Raw genomic sequence first — 21,029 nt, 5'->3', positions numbered from 1 at the left:
AAACCATGTAGAGCCCTTTAAAAACTCAGCCAAATCCTCCCTGAGCATTAGTGTCTTACTAAATGGAGACAAAAGGATTGTAAGCTTCCTATATTCTAACCCCATGTCCCTAATAAACTTTTGAGATGAATACATTTAGTTGACTCAGCTTCCTAGAAGACCACAGAGATGACATTGATAATAGAGCAGAAAGTAGACTCTGGAAGAGTGGGAAATCTCAGCACTAGCATGGGACTGGGCTTCACTGATGCAAATGACAGTGCCACATAATGAGGTGGGTATTCGGTGGGCCACAGTGTCCCATTTGATTACTGGAGAGGCTGAAATCCAGACTATCAACTATGATAGTTTATGATTTCAACTTGATAGGACCCCAATTCACCTTGGAGACAGATCTCTAGGCTTGTCTGTGATAGATAATAAAAAGTTAGATTAATGGAAGTGTAAACAGCTATCTTAAAGGTGTAAGCCCCCCTTCCCTGCGCTGAGGACCTGGCCTGAATAAAACAGAGAAAGAAAGCTGAACATCAGCAACCATTTCATTCTTCACTAACTGTGGATGCAATGTGCCCAACAGGCTTGATTCTGCTGCATGCCTTCCTTATTCCAACTGAATCCATTGCCTCCATGTGTAAGCCAGAATGCACCCTTTCTTCCTTAAATCACTTATCTCAAGAAAAGTAATGAATACAACTGTCTGTACCAATATTTATATAGAGGAGCTGAAGAGGTATCTTGGGAAGTAAAGTCTTATCATGTAAGTATAAGGACATTAGTTGAATTCCAAAACCACATTTTAAAAAAGCTAGGAAAGTGGTGGACACTTGGCATCTCACCACCAGGAGATAAAAGCAGGCAGAACCCAGTGGTTCACTGGTCAGCCAGTCTAGTCCACTTAGTGAGCCTGAGACCAATGAGAGACACTGACTCAATAAATAAATAAATAAATAAATAAATAAATAAATAAATAAATAAAGTATGTAACAGCCAAAGTTTTCCTGTCTTCCACATGTAAATACATACATGTGCACTTGAACCGCCATCCACATACACATGAACATTTACACATATGTGCAAACAGGCACATATATACAAAGATCCAAATAGATATGTTAAAATTTTTTGAGAAATGGTAAAGGTTTTAGTATAAATTTTGGATATGAGACACAAATATTTATGAAAGATAAAGGAGCTGGGGAAAGGATTCGGCAGGTAAAATGCATGCCATACTATTGTTAAAGCTGTACTTCTTTCCATAGTGGCCAGATAAGAACCAGGTAGGCATGGTTACTTATCTGTCATTCCAGGAGTCAGAGACTAAGATGAGGATAGGAGATCAGAAAGCAAGTTAGTTGGCTAGACTATCAGTACTGGCAAGCTACAGGTGCTCTCAAAAGGCCCTCCTTCAATGAAAAAGGTGGAGACATAGAGGAAGTCCCCTAAAACCAACTTTAGGATCTCTACATGTACATGTCACATGCACACACATGTACCCACACATTTCAACATGCAAATGCCTACATGTGCAGACCTTATTTACATACACAGGCAAAACTGGATGGTAGAAAAATAACTTCATTATAACAGGGAGTCAAAGGGAAATATCAGTAATCATTAGACCAAAAGAATATATTTCTATCAACTTTCTTTTTGTGTGTGGGCAATTTTAAGACAGTGTTTCTCTGTGTAACAGCCTTAGCTATTCTGGAACTAGCTCTTGTAGACCAGGTTGGCCTCAGACTCACAGAGATCCGCCTGCCTCTGCCTCCTGAGTACTAGGATTAAAGGTGTGCGCCACAACCTTTATGCCTTTCTATATACTGGTGAGATCCATAGTTAGTAAAAGCTAATGGGTTTAAATCTCATAAAAGGAATTGCATCAGGCAACACTATTACCATCTCTCTATCATAGATGAAGACATGGATTCGTAACATTCAAAGTCAGTTAAAGTCACCTTCACACCTTGAATATGGATACCTAACATTCACCCTGAAGTACTTCCTGCCACTTAGACTGTCCCTTAACTTATTCTCTGCAAAGAAAACTAAAAGACAGAAAAATATTAGACCTAAACATGAGTGTGAAACTAATTAGCTATGTCACCTTGAGCTAATGCTTTACCACCCAGAACAAAATTAGAATCACCTGGAGTGTTGTTTAGGCTTTGTTTGCTAGTTTAATTCCAAAAACACTTTTTAAGACTTCACTTCAAACTCCTTGATACAATCTCACTGAGAAATCTGCATTTTTCAAAGCTCCCCAGAAGAAGGCAGCCTAGAGAGTGCCTGAGAGTTACGGAATGTTGACTCACCCAGTGAGCTGCAAAGCATAACTACTCTCAGATGAATCTGGTTGTTCCTCTTCTTGCCTAGCCAGTCTCACTTTTCCATCTGTAAAAAGATGGGATTCGAAAGTCACATGTGACCTCAACAAGATTTCTGTAGCCTGAGATTTATCACTTTTTTTGACTTCTGAGTCTATTTCCTTTATCACATCTTCAACACTTGAGATTATGTTTTCCGTCTCTTGTATTCTGCTGTTTATTCTTGCATTTGTGGTTCCTGATTGTTTTTCTATATATTCTGCTTCTAGAATTCCCTTGGTTTGTGGTTTTTTATTGTCTCTATTTCATTTTTCTAGTCTTCAATCATTTCTTTCACTTGTCTGATTGCTTTATCTTTGTTTTCTTTAAGGAATTTGTCAATTTCTTTGAATTTTTGTTTGTCTTTGACTCCATTTCTTTGAGGGATTTTTTTTATTTCCTCTTTAAGGGCCTCAAACATTTTCTTAAAGTTATTTTTTAGGTTGTTTTGTTCTGCTTCATCTGTGTTGGAGTGTTTAAGTCTTGCTGTTTGCTGGTGTGGTGTTGCTCTTTCTGGTGTTGTGTTCTTACCTTGTCTACCCATCTTTTCTTCTGATTGATGTAGTTGGGGTCATGTCTCTGGTGACCACTCTTCTAGGTGCCAATGGATCCAAACCACAGATGGTTGTTTCTCGTGGTGGAGTTGGGGTCATGGTTTTAGGCACCCTGGAGGTCACTCTACAATCCTGAAGGTTACTTGCTTGAACCTACTCCTATAGAGTTTGCTGACTTGTGCCTGCTCCCACAGAAGTCGCTGGCTTGGGTCTGCTTTGGCAGAGGTCACTGGCTTTTGTCTGCTCCCATAGATGTCCCTGACTCGGGCCTGCTCCCACAGAGGTTGCTGGCCTGGGCCTGATTCTGCAGAAGTGGCTGATTTGGGCCTGTTCTGGTGGAGATTGCTGGCTTGGGTCTTCTCCTGTGGGTGTCCCTATCTTCAGCCTGCCGCCACAGAGGTCACTGGCCTCTGCCTGACTCAGCAGAAGTGACTGGTTTGGGCCTGCTCTGTTGGTGGTTGCTGGCTCAGGCCTGCTCCATGGGAGGTTGCTATACCCTATCTGCTTCTGTGGAGGTCCCTGCCTCAGGCCTGGCCTCCTTGGGGAGGTTGTGGACTCCCCTCTAGTTATTTTTAAGTGGGTTAAAGGATTGGGATGATAGCTCGGCTGACTTGCCTTACAAATATAAGGACCTGAGTTTTACCCTAACATTCACATACAAATGCCAGATCTAGTGGTGCATGATTAAAACATCAGTGTTGAGGAGGTCTCAACAGATTTCTTGAAAGATCATAAAGACTAGTATTTTCCTGTCTGGCTTTTGAGGAATGGAAGAGTTATATGAAAAAACATCCTTAAAGAATCATTCTGCCACTGAAAAATGGAGCTTTATGAAAGCAAAAGACAGATGTATCTTTCTTATTATATTAGCTCATTTTTAATGACTTTAGCAAAGTATCAGTGGAATACTGTTTGTTGTGCTCACTATTCAAGAGAATCATTGCATGGTGCCAGCATCAGATTGGCTGGAATGAAGCCTCATGGTGGGTAGAATGACAATGACTAGAGTGCTTGCAAAGAATATTATTTTGCTAGAGAAGAGGCCGTAAAATGATCAGAGGTCAGGCTCACCTTTGTAACAATGTAGTCTCAAAGCTAACTTGGTGCCCCATGAGAGCTATCTTAATGCCTTCTGAGGATATGCCTCAAGGGACCCAATAATCAGTCAAAAAACACTGCTTCCAAAAACACTTCTCCCACCACCACTACCCTGGAGATCAGCACAGGAATGCTTCTGGGAGAAAAATCTATCACAACCATTGCTTCCCCTCAATCCATAGACAAGAATGAGCATGATGAGGATACCTTTCAACCAGTATCTTGTTTGATGGATTTGCTCATTTAGAGACTCAAACTTCTGACAGGAAGTGTCAATGGGGACCTGTCTTATACTCCCGTCTACAAAATCATGCAGAGGTTTTGTTTTGTTTTACAAAGTGCTTATAAAATCAGTGCAAACTGTGGTGGAGAATAGCTAGAGTTATTACAAACTAAATTACCTGCATGGGAATGTGTCAGTAGCGTTAAGGGAAGAATTGGGCACTGGAGAAAAGGAAGAGTATAGAGTCCAAGAGTTAGCAGAAAATATGTGCCCAGCTAAATGTATTTTCCCAAAATGGATACAATGACTGGAGATGACAAGCCACCCTACAAACACACAAGTTAATGTGCTATTTTCCCTGCTTTATTTCTGAAATATCCTCGGCCATTTCCTACTGATACGTGAGTAGTCAGGTTCTGTGATTCTCATACTTATCCCTGTCTGCACCAATATGCCTTTTTCCAGAATAAATGAATTATTATTTTATTCTGAAAATGAATCCACTTTATTCACTTAAGAAATGCTTGTGTTATGTTTTCCAGTCAACATATTTGTTTGGATAATTTTTACTTAGAACACCTTTATGTGCACAAACTATTATTATTAAAATGAACCAATGTATGATTTAATTCTCTGCTTTTTATGCTACTGAAACAGAGCATTTATCTGTGTGCTCTTCAAGGTGTTTGATGCTCTTGAAGTGTGATTAACACACTAATTTTTTTTTTAGATTAAGGTCAGAATTTATTCTTTATAATGAAAATTAGAACTGTAATTAAAGAAATCTGAAAAAAATATCAAAAATATGTACAAATGAAGCACAGAGACAGGAAACATTAAAAAAAACCAAATGCAGCAAAATGCCATATTCTCCAGTTAACTTATTAAACATGCATCTTATATACAGTCATTTTTTTTTGATTTTTCGAGACAGGGTTTCTCCGTAGCTTTTTGGTTCCTGTCTTGGAACTAGCTCTTGTAGACCAGGCTGGCCTCGAACTCACAGAGATCTGCCTGCCTCTGCCTCCCAAGTACTGGGATTAAAGATGTGCGCCACCACTGCCCGGCATATACAGTCATTTTATGATACATTTTGATCTTAACTCCATATATAAATTTTAATAAATGTATTTTTAATTTAGCATACCCTTTTCTGTGACACTAATATTTTTTTAATGACAACAGGTCAGAAATTAATCTTCTTCCCATTTACAGTGATCCTATAAGTGTAAATGTATACATGTATTTAAAATACACACACACAATTTACCATGACAAGTGTGTGTAAGTGCATGTATGCACATATAGTGATTCTGCCTGCTTTACAATAGATAGACTTTTATACTGCTCAGTAATCCAGAGACGGATCTTAAACAGACATTATATTCCTTGCAATGCCATAGCTGAGAAAGTTACATATACACTTGGCCTCTTGGTGAGCCATGAAACAGTTGAGGTCCAAGAAGGAACCTGAAAAATGCTGCCTGCATTCCCCAGCACTGTAGTTTATCATTTGGACAGCAGCCCAAATGGACTTAATTTGATAAAGAGTAAGTTTAGATTCAAGAGAGAGGCATGGAAAAGATGCCTTCAGGAAGAAGGTGAGAACCAAAGAGACCTGTGTGGTAAGCAGGGTTTATGCATTGGGTGGCAAAGGAGTGGAATGTGGAATTCTAAACTAATGAATTAAAGAAGTATGGTTTGCAATTTGAGTGAGGAGAATAAAAAACTCGGTAGAGGCTTCAACTAGTCTATAGCCTGGGCTATTCAAAATTACATTAAAAATACAGTAAAATGCAACTCTTATTACTTAAAATAATAACATAAATTCTATTCTCGTTAAATCATACTGGAAGCAAAATATTTACATTTTTGAAAAAATTTCCCCTCTGAGGTCTTTGTGTTCTTGCTGGGTTTTTTTTATTAACTTTTATTTCTTTGTAGTAGATATTTACAGTTATTGTAATAAGTAATAATTAGTGGTAGGAATAAGGACAGTACCTTTGCCAAGAAGAGAAGTAAATTTTAAACTTTTTCTTTCTTTGAAAATATGCTAAAATTACATTATTGGACCACAATCAATATTATTAAAATGTAGCACTCCCGAACGATACAAAATATGTATAGTTTTCTACCTATTATGTTAAAATGTAATGGAAACTTGTATCCATCATTTCAAGAGAAGCTCAAAATGTAAAAACCACCAAGTTGCTGTTGGGATCAACTGCAACAGTGTTGCAGGAGGTCCTTCAGCTCCTCCAGCCAATAGCCGCTGAGATACCAGCCCTTTGGGGTGTGGTCTCTCTCTTCAACAAAGCGACCACTTCCCTCCTCGCTCTCTCTTTGCTTTCTGCTCTGTTTCCAGCGACTAGTCTCCTTCCTGATTGCTCTGAGGGCTGTTGTCTGGAACGGTGATCTGTAAGTTTTTTCCCCTTTAAATAAATACCACCCTATTAATCATAATTTCAAACTGGTGTGGGATTGTTTGTGACTTACGCCTTCACAACAGCACCCACAACAATACTTTCATCTCAAAGAGATGACTTGTGACAAAGAAACAACCTTTTGTCTCGAAAAACAGGAGGTTAGGACCCAGCTCCAGCAGCTTTCCTTTGCTCCTTCTGCAGATACTAACCTCATCCTGACCTGCACTTGAAGGGACAGATAAATGAAAGAAATGTAATAAAGCGCATGAAGTTTGTTCTCTCTAAGGAAAGCATACTTGTTTCCTAACCATCTAATACGTATTGACTGCTAAAGGGCTAGACAGTTGAGAGGGTTCAGAAATTATGCAGCCCCGAGCTTCACAGTAATAAGGTAAGGTGATCTGAGATTACCCCATAGCCTCTTGCTAAGTGCATAACTCTAGTCAGATCTACAGCAAAAGCAAAACTCAGGAGAGGAAAGGCGTTGGGGTTCAGAATGGGCTAGTCCCCATTCACACATCTCTCCCAGAACCCACGAGAATGAGCACACTTTCATTTAAAAACCAGAAAGGCATTTGATTCCGGTTCACTCTATACCCTGCCACTCTGAGAAATGGAAATGAACGCCTTTGTAATTTTTTGCCATCCTGGAAATGATAGCTTTTGGGTAGCAAACTTTTTTTGTCATTTTCTTATTAATGACAATTTCTGAGGTAAACCACCCTATGATAATTTTAACAGGTCAATGACCAGAGTAATAGAGAAATTTCAATATATCCATTTCGTCTTGCATTTGGAGTGGGGGAGCTGAATGTCAATCTAGCAATTTAAATTCTCTAAGAGAACCTACTGATATACAAAGTTCTCATTTAAATACTCTTTCTTATGGAAAAATATATTTTAATGATTTGATCCACTTATTTGTAATTATAATTCTATGTCCTAAGGACTATATCCAGTGAAGTTTTAAACTTTTTTTCTTATAGCCAGGATAGCAAAATTTTCATTATGGATTATACAATAGTGGAAGTACACAAAGAATTTCACTTAAGTCTCAAGTCTCATGGAATTGGAAGAGAGGATAAATATATAGGCTTTGATCTTGTATGCATTTTTCTAAGTAAACTAGGTAAAATCTTGATGGGTGAAATTAGCCATGTCTGCTATAGAACTTTTAGTTAATACAAACTAACAGTGGCCAATTAGTTTTATTTGCCTGGAACTGAAACAAAACATATAAAAATAGCTTCAAGGTTATAATAAATCAGATATCCACTTGAAAAAAAATCAAAGGAACTTCCTCATAATGAAATGCAAAGTATATTCTTCCTTATAAGTTCTCTTTAAAGATTAGCTAGGGAAGAAGGGTAGGAAGGAACAAATAGCAAGGAAAAGACTGAAGGCACACAAGTAAACCTGTCATATAGAAGAAAATAAAGAAAAAAATTCACATATATGTGAAGTGTAAATCTATTCTGTATAGAACAACACTCCACAATCTGAAATCAAGTACACAGAAACTATAAAGCCATACTCCAATCCTGCCATCTATGAGTAACTTGGGTAGGTTCCTAGCTGCACTAGTAATAGGCTAATAATTTTAAAGTATCTCTAATAATGATAATAGTAATCACAGTCGTGTATAAAATAAATAGCAGGCCATGTGACAGGTAGTTAGTTACCATCACAGATTCTGATTGGGAGGTCTTCTGTTGTGTACTGTCTCTAGCTTTAGGCCACTTGGTCTCATAAGTTAGGTTGCATATCAGCTATAAATTCCCCTCTCAGCTTCCATAAGTGGAAGTTCATAGTATCAAGACAATCTTCTTTTCTCCACGTCTACTGGTTGAACAATTATTGGTAGAGAGAATCTTTATTAGGGTTCTAGGCACCCAAACCCATCAGTCTTAAATCTTCAGAGGTTTTTAGGGCAGATTATAGAGTTTCCAAATTCCTTCATGAAGAATAAAGTGGGGGGAAAAAAACACTTCTGAGGATGCCAGTAAGCCAACTTAACTGAATCCATTGTCACACCTTGAACTTCTTTGGTACTCAAAACAATTAATTCATTGTTGTTCTGCTACTTTGATGAAGTCTTAGCTACCAAAGCCCTGACTCAACCTCTGTGAGTTGTTACCATTGGTTAATGGCTTGATCATGAACTTCTTCGTCTTTAGAACAAGCAATAAATTCCTGCTATTTGTAAACTATATCCCCAATTGGGCTGAGATAGGAAATTGGTAACAGTAAGTTGAAGTACTGTTGTAACAATATTTTTTATTAAAGTGAGGGTGAGCTTTGGAATTGGGTGATAGGGCAGAGATAAAAAGACTTTCAAGATTTAAAGAAAGCAAAAAAAAAAAGTCTTCTTTACTATAAACAAGTTGTATTTTATGCTAGCCTAGACTAATACACAAATCCTCTCAAGTGGATCACACTGAGTCATCTTTCTGCTATTCCTTTATAAGGCAGAGCTGCTGGCACTATACAGGAATTAACCAGTTCATAATTGAACTGGTGTTAAGAAAATGTTTGAGACCTCAGCACCTTCCTTATCTCAATTTAACTAAGGCTTGACAGGAAGAATGGGCCTGTGGCCTGCAAGAGAATAAAAGAAGCAGTTCCTAATTAAGGGTCCTAATCTTTGCATTAACAGATAAGCTCATTTTCATCAGTAGTAGCAATGAATGAAGAGGCTCTGGAGGAAAATACAGGAGATAAAGCTGGCCATTACTACTGCTTTGTGACGTGAGCCTGAATAGCTTTGGGTTGGATGCCTGTGGTGTGGTGGGGGGGTGGGGAAGTCAGAAAGCAAAACCAAAGGGAAGAAAAAGTACCCTAAACTATTTCCTTCTCAAAAAAAAAAAAAACACATCACAATATTTAAATCATACAAGGTGATTGTGCAAAGATTAAGTAATAAGGAAATATAATAAAATAGCCAAAAATAAAAACAAAAAGAACCTATTTACATTGACCATTTTTATGATATCCCCTGCATGTGAACCGGGGTCAATAAAATTCTTAATGAACTGAAGATGTCTGCTTATATTTGTCTGTACTGGTGGTATCATTGGAGGCTCTGCCCATGTATAGTTTCTATCTATTATATCTCTGTCTCAAATGTCAAAATAAACAGACTTTCAGAACTTCTGGGATAAACATCTACATCTGTCACCTTTTCAATTGGGTTGGAGTGGGGAACTCAAAGCACCCTCTCTAAGATGAACAGAGAGAAGCTGATTGCAAATTTGCCTTCCCCAAAAGGCTAAGTGAAACAGAGGACCTCAAGGGACAGGCTCATTTAGACTGTTGTTTAGATTCAATAAATAATGCAATTTTAATGTTTTATTACTCAGATTTTACTGGTTTTTAGAACTGGAGGAAATACAATTGGTTTCAGGCTAAAATATAAGTCATCTTCTTTGCCCTTTTGTGATGCTGTCCTCGTTTATGTAATATCAAAGTAAAGAATCAGCAGGGGTAATATTGAAATATTGTCTCAAAACAATCTACTTGAATTCTACAATCCACTAGGCATATGTAGACTGCCTTTATGAGCAAATGAATTTGTGGAATAGCCTTGGTATAAGTGACTCCTTGAGACTTAAAATAGTCTAGTATAGGAACAGAGGTGTTGGCACATTATAGTTAAGCTAATAGTTCCCAAAACAAAGCTCCAATTCCAGTCAGTTAGACCTTACTCTTTATTTCTCCAGTCTGAAAACTCTAAGACCTATGGTTGTTGGAGGCAGAGTCGGCTCCATTTGCACCATTACATTAAGCACAGGCCTTCCCTGGCTTTCCAGGTGTCTACACAGACTCTTTCAGCTGATGCCGTCTCCTTGTTTTAAGCACAGAAGTGCACAGCAATTATCTCCATCCCACTGGCCCATTTCTATAGCTCCACATTGACTAAGAAGCCTGGAAAGCATAGCATTAATTTGGGAAACAACTGTACCCTAGAAAGCATCACACTTGGCTAAATAATTAGCTTTCTGCTACAGGCTAGTAATGATTCTGGAATATACAGAAGAAAATAAGATTTAATAGTTTATGCAGTAGGGTTGATCTTATTTACTTCTAACTTTAGAGAAGACAGCATGACGTGGTCAGACCTACAAGGTAAGTTCAGAAAAATTAACCATTTTTTTTGTAGAGGTGAATGCTTCTGCTTCTGCTAAATGTAAGTGGGGTTGTTGTTTTCTGGCTGATGGCAGATAGGACACTGCATCACAGGTTTATTCCAGAATTCTGGGGTTTTCAAAAAATGAATAATAATAGCAAAGGTGCAAAGAACGGTCTACACAATAATGAACATGCCATGACCGGAAGCTCTGAAATTACCACTGAAATTAATTCTTCCTGTATCTATAGGTGAAACTGTTGATATTTTTTATCATTTATAACCAACCCTCAATCATGTAGGACTGAATAGTTTTCCCTCATTTGTTCTCTTTAAAAATGCTAGAACTGATCAATAAATTTCCCTGAAGACTGTGCTTCATTTCCTAGAATACATGATATTTGTTTTATGTTTTAAAAATCTTATTCAATATGCTTGCCTAGGACAAAACTTAATTCTGTGAAAACACACGCATTCATTCCTCCATGTATGCCATAGTGCTTACTGATAATCTATTACAAACCTGTCACTGCCTTCTTGTTGGGAATAAAAGATAATGATAGCAATAAATCGATATTAACAACATCACAGTCAATGCTTAAGCATGATTTACTTTGTGCAAGGTATTTGTTAAAATGTTACATGAATTATACATTTGGTTCTTAAGACTGTAACGTTTCTTAACAACCAAACTTTAATGAGGTAAAAAGATAGATATAATTTAAAAAAAATAGAACTTAAGTCACATTAGTTATAATCTGAGATTCATGGTCTTTGTCCAGTATTCTGTCAATAAGCATTGACCAAAGAAAACAATTATCTGACATTAACTGACAATTTACAATAAAAGAATACCAAAAAATTTAAATCAATATGCAAATATTTCAGATTTTATTTCTTATTGTTTATCCATAGAAGTTATCATTAGTACTTAATCCAACCTATAAATAGGATACACAGCCTAATAATTTAATTAGGATAATTGCTTTGGGGTTTCTAGGCATGTGTCTATTTCACTGAGTCTGCTCACGTTTGCTTAACAACGTGTTTACTAGTTTGGGTACAGTAGATCATCAGTAGATGATGAATGACTGAATGGAGGAAATATGACGGGAAAAACAAAGGAAATTAATCTGTTCTGTATGAATAAAGAAATATTCACAGAGGTGAGATTTTGACATAGTGTTTATGAATGAGTTATATATGAAACAAATGACATTCACGTTGTCGGGAAGGTAGGGATGAGCATTTTAAGTAGAAGAACAACAGCACACAGAATACATGGTCCTATAACAGCATGTGGTGAGACTAGGTGGCTCAAGGCGTCACAAAGGACTAGAGCATGGCTCAAAAACGATGCTATTTGATTAGCATTAAATAGCAGAAGCAGAGAAACCAATGTCAGGGGAAAGGGGCAGAACTGTTTTTCTTGATGAGGCCAAAGAAACAAGGCTTAGGGAACAAATACAGATGGGACTCATGTCTTGCTCACTCTAATGGCAAGATCAGAGTCAAAATTACATACATGAAAGAAAACAGATCACTGTGGGAACGGATATTTGTGTTCCTTGTTTATTGTTTCTATTTTTCATACTTAACTGCTAGGGAAGCCAGAAGAATGAGGATGCTCAAAGTATTTGTATAAAGAAATTCAGCATCCATGTAAAAGCTGAGCATGATGATACATACCTCTAACACTGTGAGGAGAGAAACAGACACAAAGAACTCGCTGGAAAACACTGCTGTCAGTTGTTGAGCTCAGCATTCAATAGATACTATATTTCAATAAAAAAGGTGGAGAGCAATAGACACAGACCCCAGATAGCAACTGCACACATGCATTCATGATCCCAAACACACAGATATAAGTACAGAATAAAAAAAAAGGATGGACAAGAATCAGGTATCGTTTTCTCTACTGGATGACTAACAAATGGTTTGTTGAAACAAAAGCAACTTTTAACCAAATTCTTCAACGTACCATTTATTAGCCAGAAAGTTCACAAACTGGATTTTTCCTTAAAATTTTTCAAACTTCTGATTCTTACATTCCTAGAATAAAACTTTCAACCTAAAGCAGATTCAATGACATTATCTTCTGCAGGTAGGGTTAGCTCTATTTGTTAGTTGAGGCTATTATGGGGTCATGGAACCACAGAATCTCCACAATAGCTTCTTTGGAGACATTTGTCACAGACAGATATTTAACTTGAATTTCATGCAATGATAGTAAGCCATAATAACTCATCCTAATCAAGTATTTTTTATGTAACTTATTCTCCCCAATATAAATTATTTTAATAATTCACTTAGCTAAGAACAAGCTACCTATACATTTGTGAATATCATAAGAGTGAGGAGCATTGCTAAGGTTTACCCAATGCTGACAACTTGTGAGAAAAGAGTCAAGTTAAGAGAAATACATCTTCTCGTTTTTTTTTACAACAGTGGAGTACAAAGTACCTTACAGAAAATATAGTATGTGAGCTTAAAATATTTACATATACTTATAATATGTTCTCTCATGGGGTCAAAATAACAATATCATAAATAATACTAATAATTATTTACTATATTTTAATAGCCAGTTCATCTCTACTTCTTTTGATTTCTTTTGTCTTTATTCTATACAACCAAATATCCCTGTTGTTTCTTGTATTTTCCCAAGGCTTGGCAGTCCTTTGGTTTTTGTGCTCTACTTTGATGAAGAAGGCAAAGCAATTGCTTTGTAGGATGTTCTGCTTTCTACATTTGCCTGAGTAGTTCCCTGTGGTATTACTTGGCTTATGCTAGCTACTGCTGGGTAACAGATTCTCCCAACATATTTCATCTTAAAACAACACTGGTTAACTCGGATTCTTTACAACAGGAATCTGGACGAAAAGCTAGCTAGGGAAGGTTCTATTCCAATAAAGTCCCATGAGTGTTGGCAGGGTTCAATTCTTCATGGAGTCTTTAGCCAAGGTTCTTGGTCTTTAGTAGCTGTTTACATGAAAATTTGCTGTGTTTTTCACAGTGTAAAATTCTTCACAGGATAATTTACGACTTAACAGGTGGCTTCCATTAGTGGCATAAAATGACAGAGCAAACAACAAAGGGCAGGAAAGATGGGAAGTAGAGTATTTTTTGAAATCATGTCTCAAAAGTTGCAGCCAATGTTCTTTGTTGAATTTCAATTCAATAAATCACCACATCATCAAGTCCTGTACCAGGAGGGCATGAAGTGGGAGTATGAGTATCCAAAACTGAAAACTTTGGGGTAGTGTGATGGCTTAGTAGTCAAAGAGTTTGCTGTGTAAATATGAGGATGTGAGTTTGAATTCCCAGAAGCCAGACCATTCCAGGCATGGCAGCACGAACCCATAATGCTAATGATCTTATGGCAATTGTAAAGAGGAGACAGGAGGATTGCTGGAAGCATGTAATGCATCTAGTCTCTTGTACACAGTAGAGAACAAAGAGACCCTGCCTGAACCAGTGGAGAAGGAAAGGAACAACTCCCAAGGTAGTCTTCTGGCCTCCACAAGCACACTAATACATTTGCACCCTCACTCACAGAAATACACAAGTACACATATATTCATTTCTCATCTCTCTCTCTCTTTCTCTCTCTCTCTCTCTCTCTCTCTCTCTCTCTCTCTCTCTCTCTCTCTCTCTCCCACACACACACACACACGTAAGAATATTGGGCGATATTTTTTTTCTGCATGGTATTTTTGCATCTACCATAATTTTTGTAAGATGAACTTTAAAGACAGAAACATAATTTACATTAGTAAATATTTTAATAGAATCAAATATGAGTTGATGTTTTGCACTTTACATTGACGGCCATCATGATTAAATACATAGTCATCCCACTGTTGAAATCTAGTATTGATCACTGAAAAAAGATTTCTCTATGATGAAACTGTGCGTTCCTTTATCACTCAGAATTTAATAGCTGGGTATTATTTTGGTATCACATATATCTCCTGTCACATAATGTTTTTATCATTATATGTAACTAACTGTATTTTCTAATTTTACTGTTCATTTACTTTATACCACTGTCTGGACTCCTCTGAGTATTTTTTTTTCCTTTTTTATTCTTTTGTAACAGGGTTTCGTGCATGCCAAGATACCCTCAAATAGGATATATAGCCAAGAGTTACTTGAACTCCACTACCCAAGTACCAGGATTATAGGCATGTGTTATTACACTCTATTTCTGGTCTCCTCCTAAGCAAACTTTCTCCCTCAGCAACTGAAACATACCTTCTGGAAACCCAGGGCAGCTGTCAGGGCCACTGTTCAATTATCACAGTCCTGTCTTTATTGAAATCTAGTCAAATTTTACATCTCCAATCAGTGTTGCCCCATTTAAAATTCTCCCTGGATCTGTTTTATGATTACTATCTAGGAAAAGTTAATTATGTTTATCATAACCATTTATTTTATTTTGTAAATCATATTCCTCTTGATGTCTGTATTCCACAGTCGATCTTTCTATCAAGCACACCTTCAATGCAGAAAAGTACTCAGTACATTAACATTTCTGCCAGTGTATTCCCCAGCTCTGTTTTAGACATTTCAATTACAGCATTTGTTAGAACTGAATTGACCCCCTCACCCGTTTATAACATTTGACTTCCAAAATACAACTGCAAGGTTCTCTGATACTATTTCGTATATATCTGGGCTGGCAGATTGCATACTCTTCTCTATGGCCTTCAAAATAATTTAGACAACCAATGCCCATTAAAGAATGAAAACTGGGAATATACCATCCATGCCAAGAGCATCACAATAAAACGTCAGGATGTTGTATTACGAGATTGCCTTATACTTGTTTCTATCTAAGCTTATTGTCAAAAGTATTAAACATTGTGATTTCTGGTGATTTGCTGAAACCCTCAGTATCATGCGCTCTCTCCAGATGCACATAATACTAGAAATGCATTATGGTACAACAGGCAGGCTCTGAGCACAAGACAGTTATTACAGATTCTCCCCATGTTGGTGGCTTTCTATAGATAAGTGCTGTGGCTGACAAAGATAGCACCTGACAGGTGGCTGAGATTTCCAGGGAGTTAGAACACCTCATGGTCTCATTCTATTGAGCCACACGTCATGGGCTCTGTTAAATGTTATCTTCACAGTGGGGGGTTGAGATCTGATAAGTTTTCGATTGTTAGATTAGAAGACTTGCAAATGAAATGAATGTGCCTGTGTTTTGTACGGCCTTCTATGTGCACTAAAATCATAGAACGCTGTGAATCTTAGCTGTATAGGCCCCATTCATATGGGCATTTTAATGTAAAATGTGCCCTTTAATTCTAGTCAATCCTAAAGGTCACCTAGTCCTGAAATGCTGCTGTAAAGTGTTGTCAAATACACTGATGGGATATCTACAGCATGAGACTTACACAATGGTTTTCATATTCATGTTGAATGCCATCCAAATGATAGTTTTATATGTTAAGTTTAACGTTTACTTTCTCACTGCAAGTGACATTATCAAGGTGGGAAGTAGAGGACACAGACTTTTGTCTTGCAGTTTTCCTTGTTGCTAATTACGTCCCCATGATGGGACTACTACCAGGAGCATCTAGATGAAAAGGAGTTTGAGACTGAAGTTTAAGATAAAAAGCAAGTCTTTCCCTTTTCAATATCCTTGTTCATTCCCTCTTTAGGAGGCATTTTAAGACCAGTATATTTCAACATTTTATATCAACTACTAAAGTAATTAACACTAGTGGGTATGCCTCATATTTCACATAGCTGTGGCTGCATTGGTGGTCTCTCCTACTTACTAGAATATAACGTCCATTACAGTGAGGACTTTTGCTTTCTACTGCTTCCTATTTGTCCCCAGGGCCCTAAAGTAGTCATATGTACAAATAATGACGCTATAGTAATTGTTAGATTTCAGTACTAGATAAGAATCCCTGAAAACAGATAGATATAAGGAACATTGTGCAGACATATTACAACAGTAGGCAAGTTACATTACATAAATAAATATATACATGTACATATTAACAACAATGAAAAACAGAAGCCACGAATCTGAAGGAGAGCAAGACTATATGGGTGTATTTGGTGGAGGGAGGGAAGGGGTAGAGAAATAATATATTATGATCTCCAAAAGTAAAAATACAAATAAAATTGAAAAAAAACAAAAAAAAAATTAAACCAAATCCAAAACAAACCAAAAAAAAAAAAAAGATTGAGCAACAAAAATAAGCATTAACTCTCTGCTTCACTCAGTTGTATTGCTTTTGACCAAAGTTTTCTGTAATTTCTCCCGCACTATTTCCTGGGCATCAATCATTTAACAACTTTGCTTGAAATGTATGGCTAATTCTGAGTCAGTGATCAAATTGGATATTCATACCTGATTTTCTTGTTTTTGTTTTTTTACAGTCATAGGTAGAAGCTTTTATGTAGATCTCTACTCACTGAAAGAAAAATATGTGAGGGCTTCATAATAGTGTAGTCAATAAAGTGTTTGTTGTATAAACAAGGACCTGAGTTTGATCCCCAGAATTCACATGTAAAAGCTGTGTGTGGAGGAATGCCCTGTGATCTCAGCACTCGGGAGACATAGAAAAGATGAGTCCTAAGCCGGGCGGTGGTGGCGCACGCCTTTAATCCCAGCACTTGGGAGGCAGAGGCAGGCGGATCTCTGTGAGTTCTAGGCCAGCCTGGTCTACAAGAGCTAGTTCCAGGACAAGCTACAAAACCACAGAGAAACCCTGTCTCGAAAAACAAAAAACAAAACAAAACAAACAAACAAAAAAACAGAAAAGATGAGTCCTGGGGCTTGCTGACCAGTCAAGAGTATTCTTTGCACCCTTCTCTTGACTTCACATGCATACTCACACATGTACATAAGCATTAACACACATATGTGCATACTCATGAACACAGAAAGTCACGCAAAAGGCCAGCTCTATCCTTGACATCTGTCTTGTAAGTCTTTGAAAGGAGCTTGTAGTCACTTCACCCACAATATACCCAGTGGTCCCTGGAAGGTTATAGGATTTGCTTGCAGTATATTTATATTGTGCATTCATTGATGTGAAAGGTCCCCAAATTACCATTTATTTCACTGATTTAGATCCAAACTTGCATTGGTTAAGTCATTAGCATTTCCCTTTACTTCTCTCTTCAGAACTGGTTCCCTTCTGATTATAAACTATTTCCAATTACCTGACCATATGGATAGTTCATGAATCATCATCTAAAGTGTAGAAATTATGAACGTGGATGAGCTCTCATACCTCTGCATGATATTGCCATGGAGATCGCCTGGAATTTAGGTCAGTGATGACTAATCAGACTAGTTTTGGGCCTCAAAATTAACTTCACTACTATTACAAATAGAAACATTGGAATGGGTTCATCCCTTTCCTGTTCATTCAAAAGGGTCATGTACCATCATTCTTATAGAGAGGTTAACAAATTATTTCTTTGTGTAGCATTATACAGAGATTTCCCCCAAAGACCCAGATACTGAGAGTGAACTATTGATTTGTATGCTTAGGTTCACAGAAGCATGAGTAGCTGTGTGGAATTATGATCACTGGTCCAAAAAAGGATACAATGTTAATTGTAGACTGAGAAAAGAAATATCCTGCAGAAGTTAACTTCTTATTTTGAGAATGAAATACTTGAGATGGCATATTAAGAGAAAGCTATATACCTCATGGTTCCAAAGATTTCCATTCAGCATTAGATAGCCCCATTGCTTTGGCCTCTCTATATAGGCTCCAGACTGAAGCACTGCCAAGGAACTGGTGGAAGATAAACCTATTAACAGATCCACAACAGCTCCTACTCATATTATATTGTATATGAATATTAAACATTTATGTACACATGCACATATACACCATGTATAGACATGTGCATGCACACATGTGCACACACACATAAAGACACACTGATTCAGATTCTTGTCAGTCTTTCTGAACAACATACTTCCTCCAAGATATAAAACAGGGTGATTTTTGGAATAAAGGTCTTAAGATCTATTATCAAATAGGATAGTGTAGAGAACTTCTTTATGGCCAGTTCTAAGAAGAAAGGTGGTTAAGATCCTCTTGGACTTGACTACTACAAAGTAGCGAGGATTCTCCTGTATAGATGGGATATTTGTTTAGTGAGTGAAATTTTTGTGTGTGCTTTCCAAGTCTCATGGGAATAATGAGTGAAATTTTTGTGTGTGCTTTCCAAGTCTCATGGGAATAATGAGTGAAATTTTTGTGTGTGCTTTCCAAGTCTCATGGAAATTTGAATTAAAAATATTTAATTAGTATATTACTTCACTGATATAAAGTATACTGTTTGTTTAAATAGCACAATGTCCAGTGATTTACTGGTTTTTTAACAGCACAAATTTTCCTGCTTTGGCTACTTTCTGAAGTATTAACCATACTTGATAAGATACACTCAGAATATCCTCTTCAGAGAGACCAGGAGTTAAACAATAACATCTAGCTCTTCAAATTTCTGGTCATTTAGACATATATGCTTATTCTACTTACTAGTCTGTTGTTTCTGACAACACTTGAAAATGTAATCAGGGACGAAATGTTATTCTGGACAGTTGTATTTTACCTTGACACCAACTAAAATCATAAGAGAGGAGGGAACCTCAATTAAGAAAATGCCTTAAGATCGGGTTGTTGACAGGCCTGTAGGGCGTTTACATAACTAGTGATTCATGGGCAAGGGTTCAGTCAATTGTGGGTGGTACAACGCAGGGGCTAGCAGTCTTGAGTTCTATAAGAAAGCAGACTGAGCAACTCATGATGAGCAAGGCAGTAAGCAGCATCCTTCCATGGCCTCTGCATCAGCTTCTGAGTCCAGGTTCTGGCCCTGTAAAATATTCATGGGACATCTTGGGCAATAAAAACAGTAATATTCTAGAAAGAAGGAAGCTCTTTCCCCAGTCCTGCCCAGACCACCGAAGAAGCAGAATGTGACCTGTCTCACTGAGAAAGGTATTGAGCCATGTGGCTAACATAGATAAGAATAATGGGTTAATATAAGCTACAGGAGCTAATAAGAAGCCTGAGCTAATGGGACAATCAATTTATCATTAATATATACTCTCTGTGTGATTTTCTTTAAGACATACCAGCTGTGGGTACTGGCCAGGACAGAAACCCCATAAAGCAGGCCCTCATGTTACAGGATATCCTACTGTAACTTCGGTATTTATTTACATTTTTTCTACTCTTTTTCCCTCCTACTTCTCAATCCAAAACTTTTCCTTAAAAGAGCAATATTTATTATCTCTCTCACTCTCCTTGTAACATAGATTCAGGCATGACTCAACTGGGCAATTCTGTTTCCGTATCTCTCATGAGATTGCAATCAAATGCTGGCTGCACCCATTTGAACATTTGGCTGAGACTGGAAGTTGCTCATTTACGTTTATAAAAAATTGATGTGGCCAAATTAGCTCCTTTTCAAGTGAGTCTCTCCCCAGTGTTCTATTAAGTGTCCTCCTAGGATGGCAGCTGGTTTCCTCAGAGTATTAACGCATAAATTTATAATCAGTTTGTTCATTTCAACCAAGAGAAAAGGGCTATTAGGACTTTAATTAAGATACAGATTACATTTTTAACAAGTGACCCTGAAGTATGTTAAGTCTTTCTCTCCATACTCACAGCATACATTTCTAGTTCTTTAACCTTCAGTTTCTCACAAAATTTCTTATTTGTATTGTAAAAGATTTTTCACGTATTTTGTTAAATTTGCCATTGTATGTTTATTTCTCTCTTTCTAGCTCTGGTTATGAATTTCAGGATGTAGGTTACAAACTTGAATGAAACTATTCAACAGCTATCATGGTTATGGTTTCTATTCTGTGATAAAATACCACAAGCAATGGCAAGTTAGGGAGGAAGGGGTTTATTTCACTATGATAGACATCATAGTCTATCAACTAAAGAATTCAGGTCAAGCCATCAAGCCAGAAAGCTGGAAGCAGGAACTGAAGCAGAGTCCATAATGGCAGTTGTAGATTCTCCTTGAAGGTCTATGACTTCAGTAGCTTTGAGTAGCTTACTAGGTTTCTGTCACCAGGAGTAATTTCTATCTTGTTGAGCAGGTCTCAAGTTCACTTAGAGAGCTATTGGTTATCATGTCACGTCAGTCAATGCTGTGCCTCAACTCCATGCCAAGAACTACAGACAATCAAAGTACATTAGAAAAGTGCTCACCACTTGTTTATCTACTACC

Source organism: Microtus pennsylvanicus, chromosome 14 (genome assembly GCF_037038515.1).
Source record: "Microtus pennsylvanicus isolate mMicPen1 chromosome 14, mMicPen1.hap1, whole genome shotgun sequence".
NCBI lineage: Eukaryota > Metazoa > Chordata > Mammalia > Rodentia > Cricetidae > Microtus > Microtus pennsylvanicus.
This window is presented reverse-complemented; position numbering follows the sequence as displayed.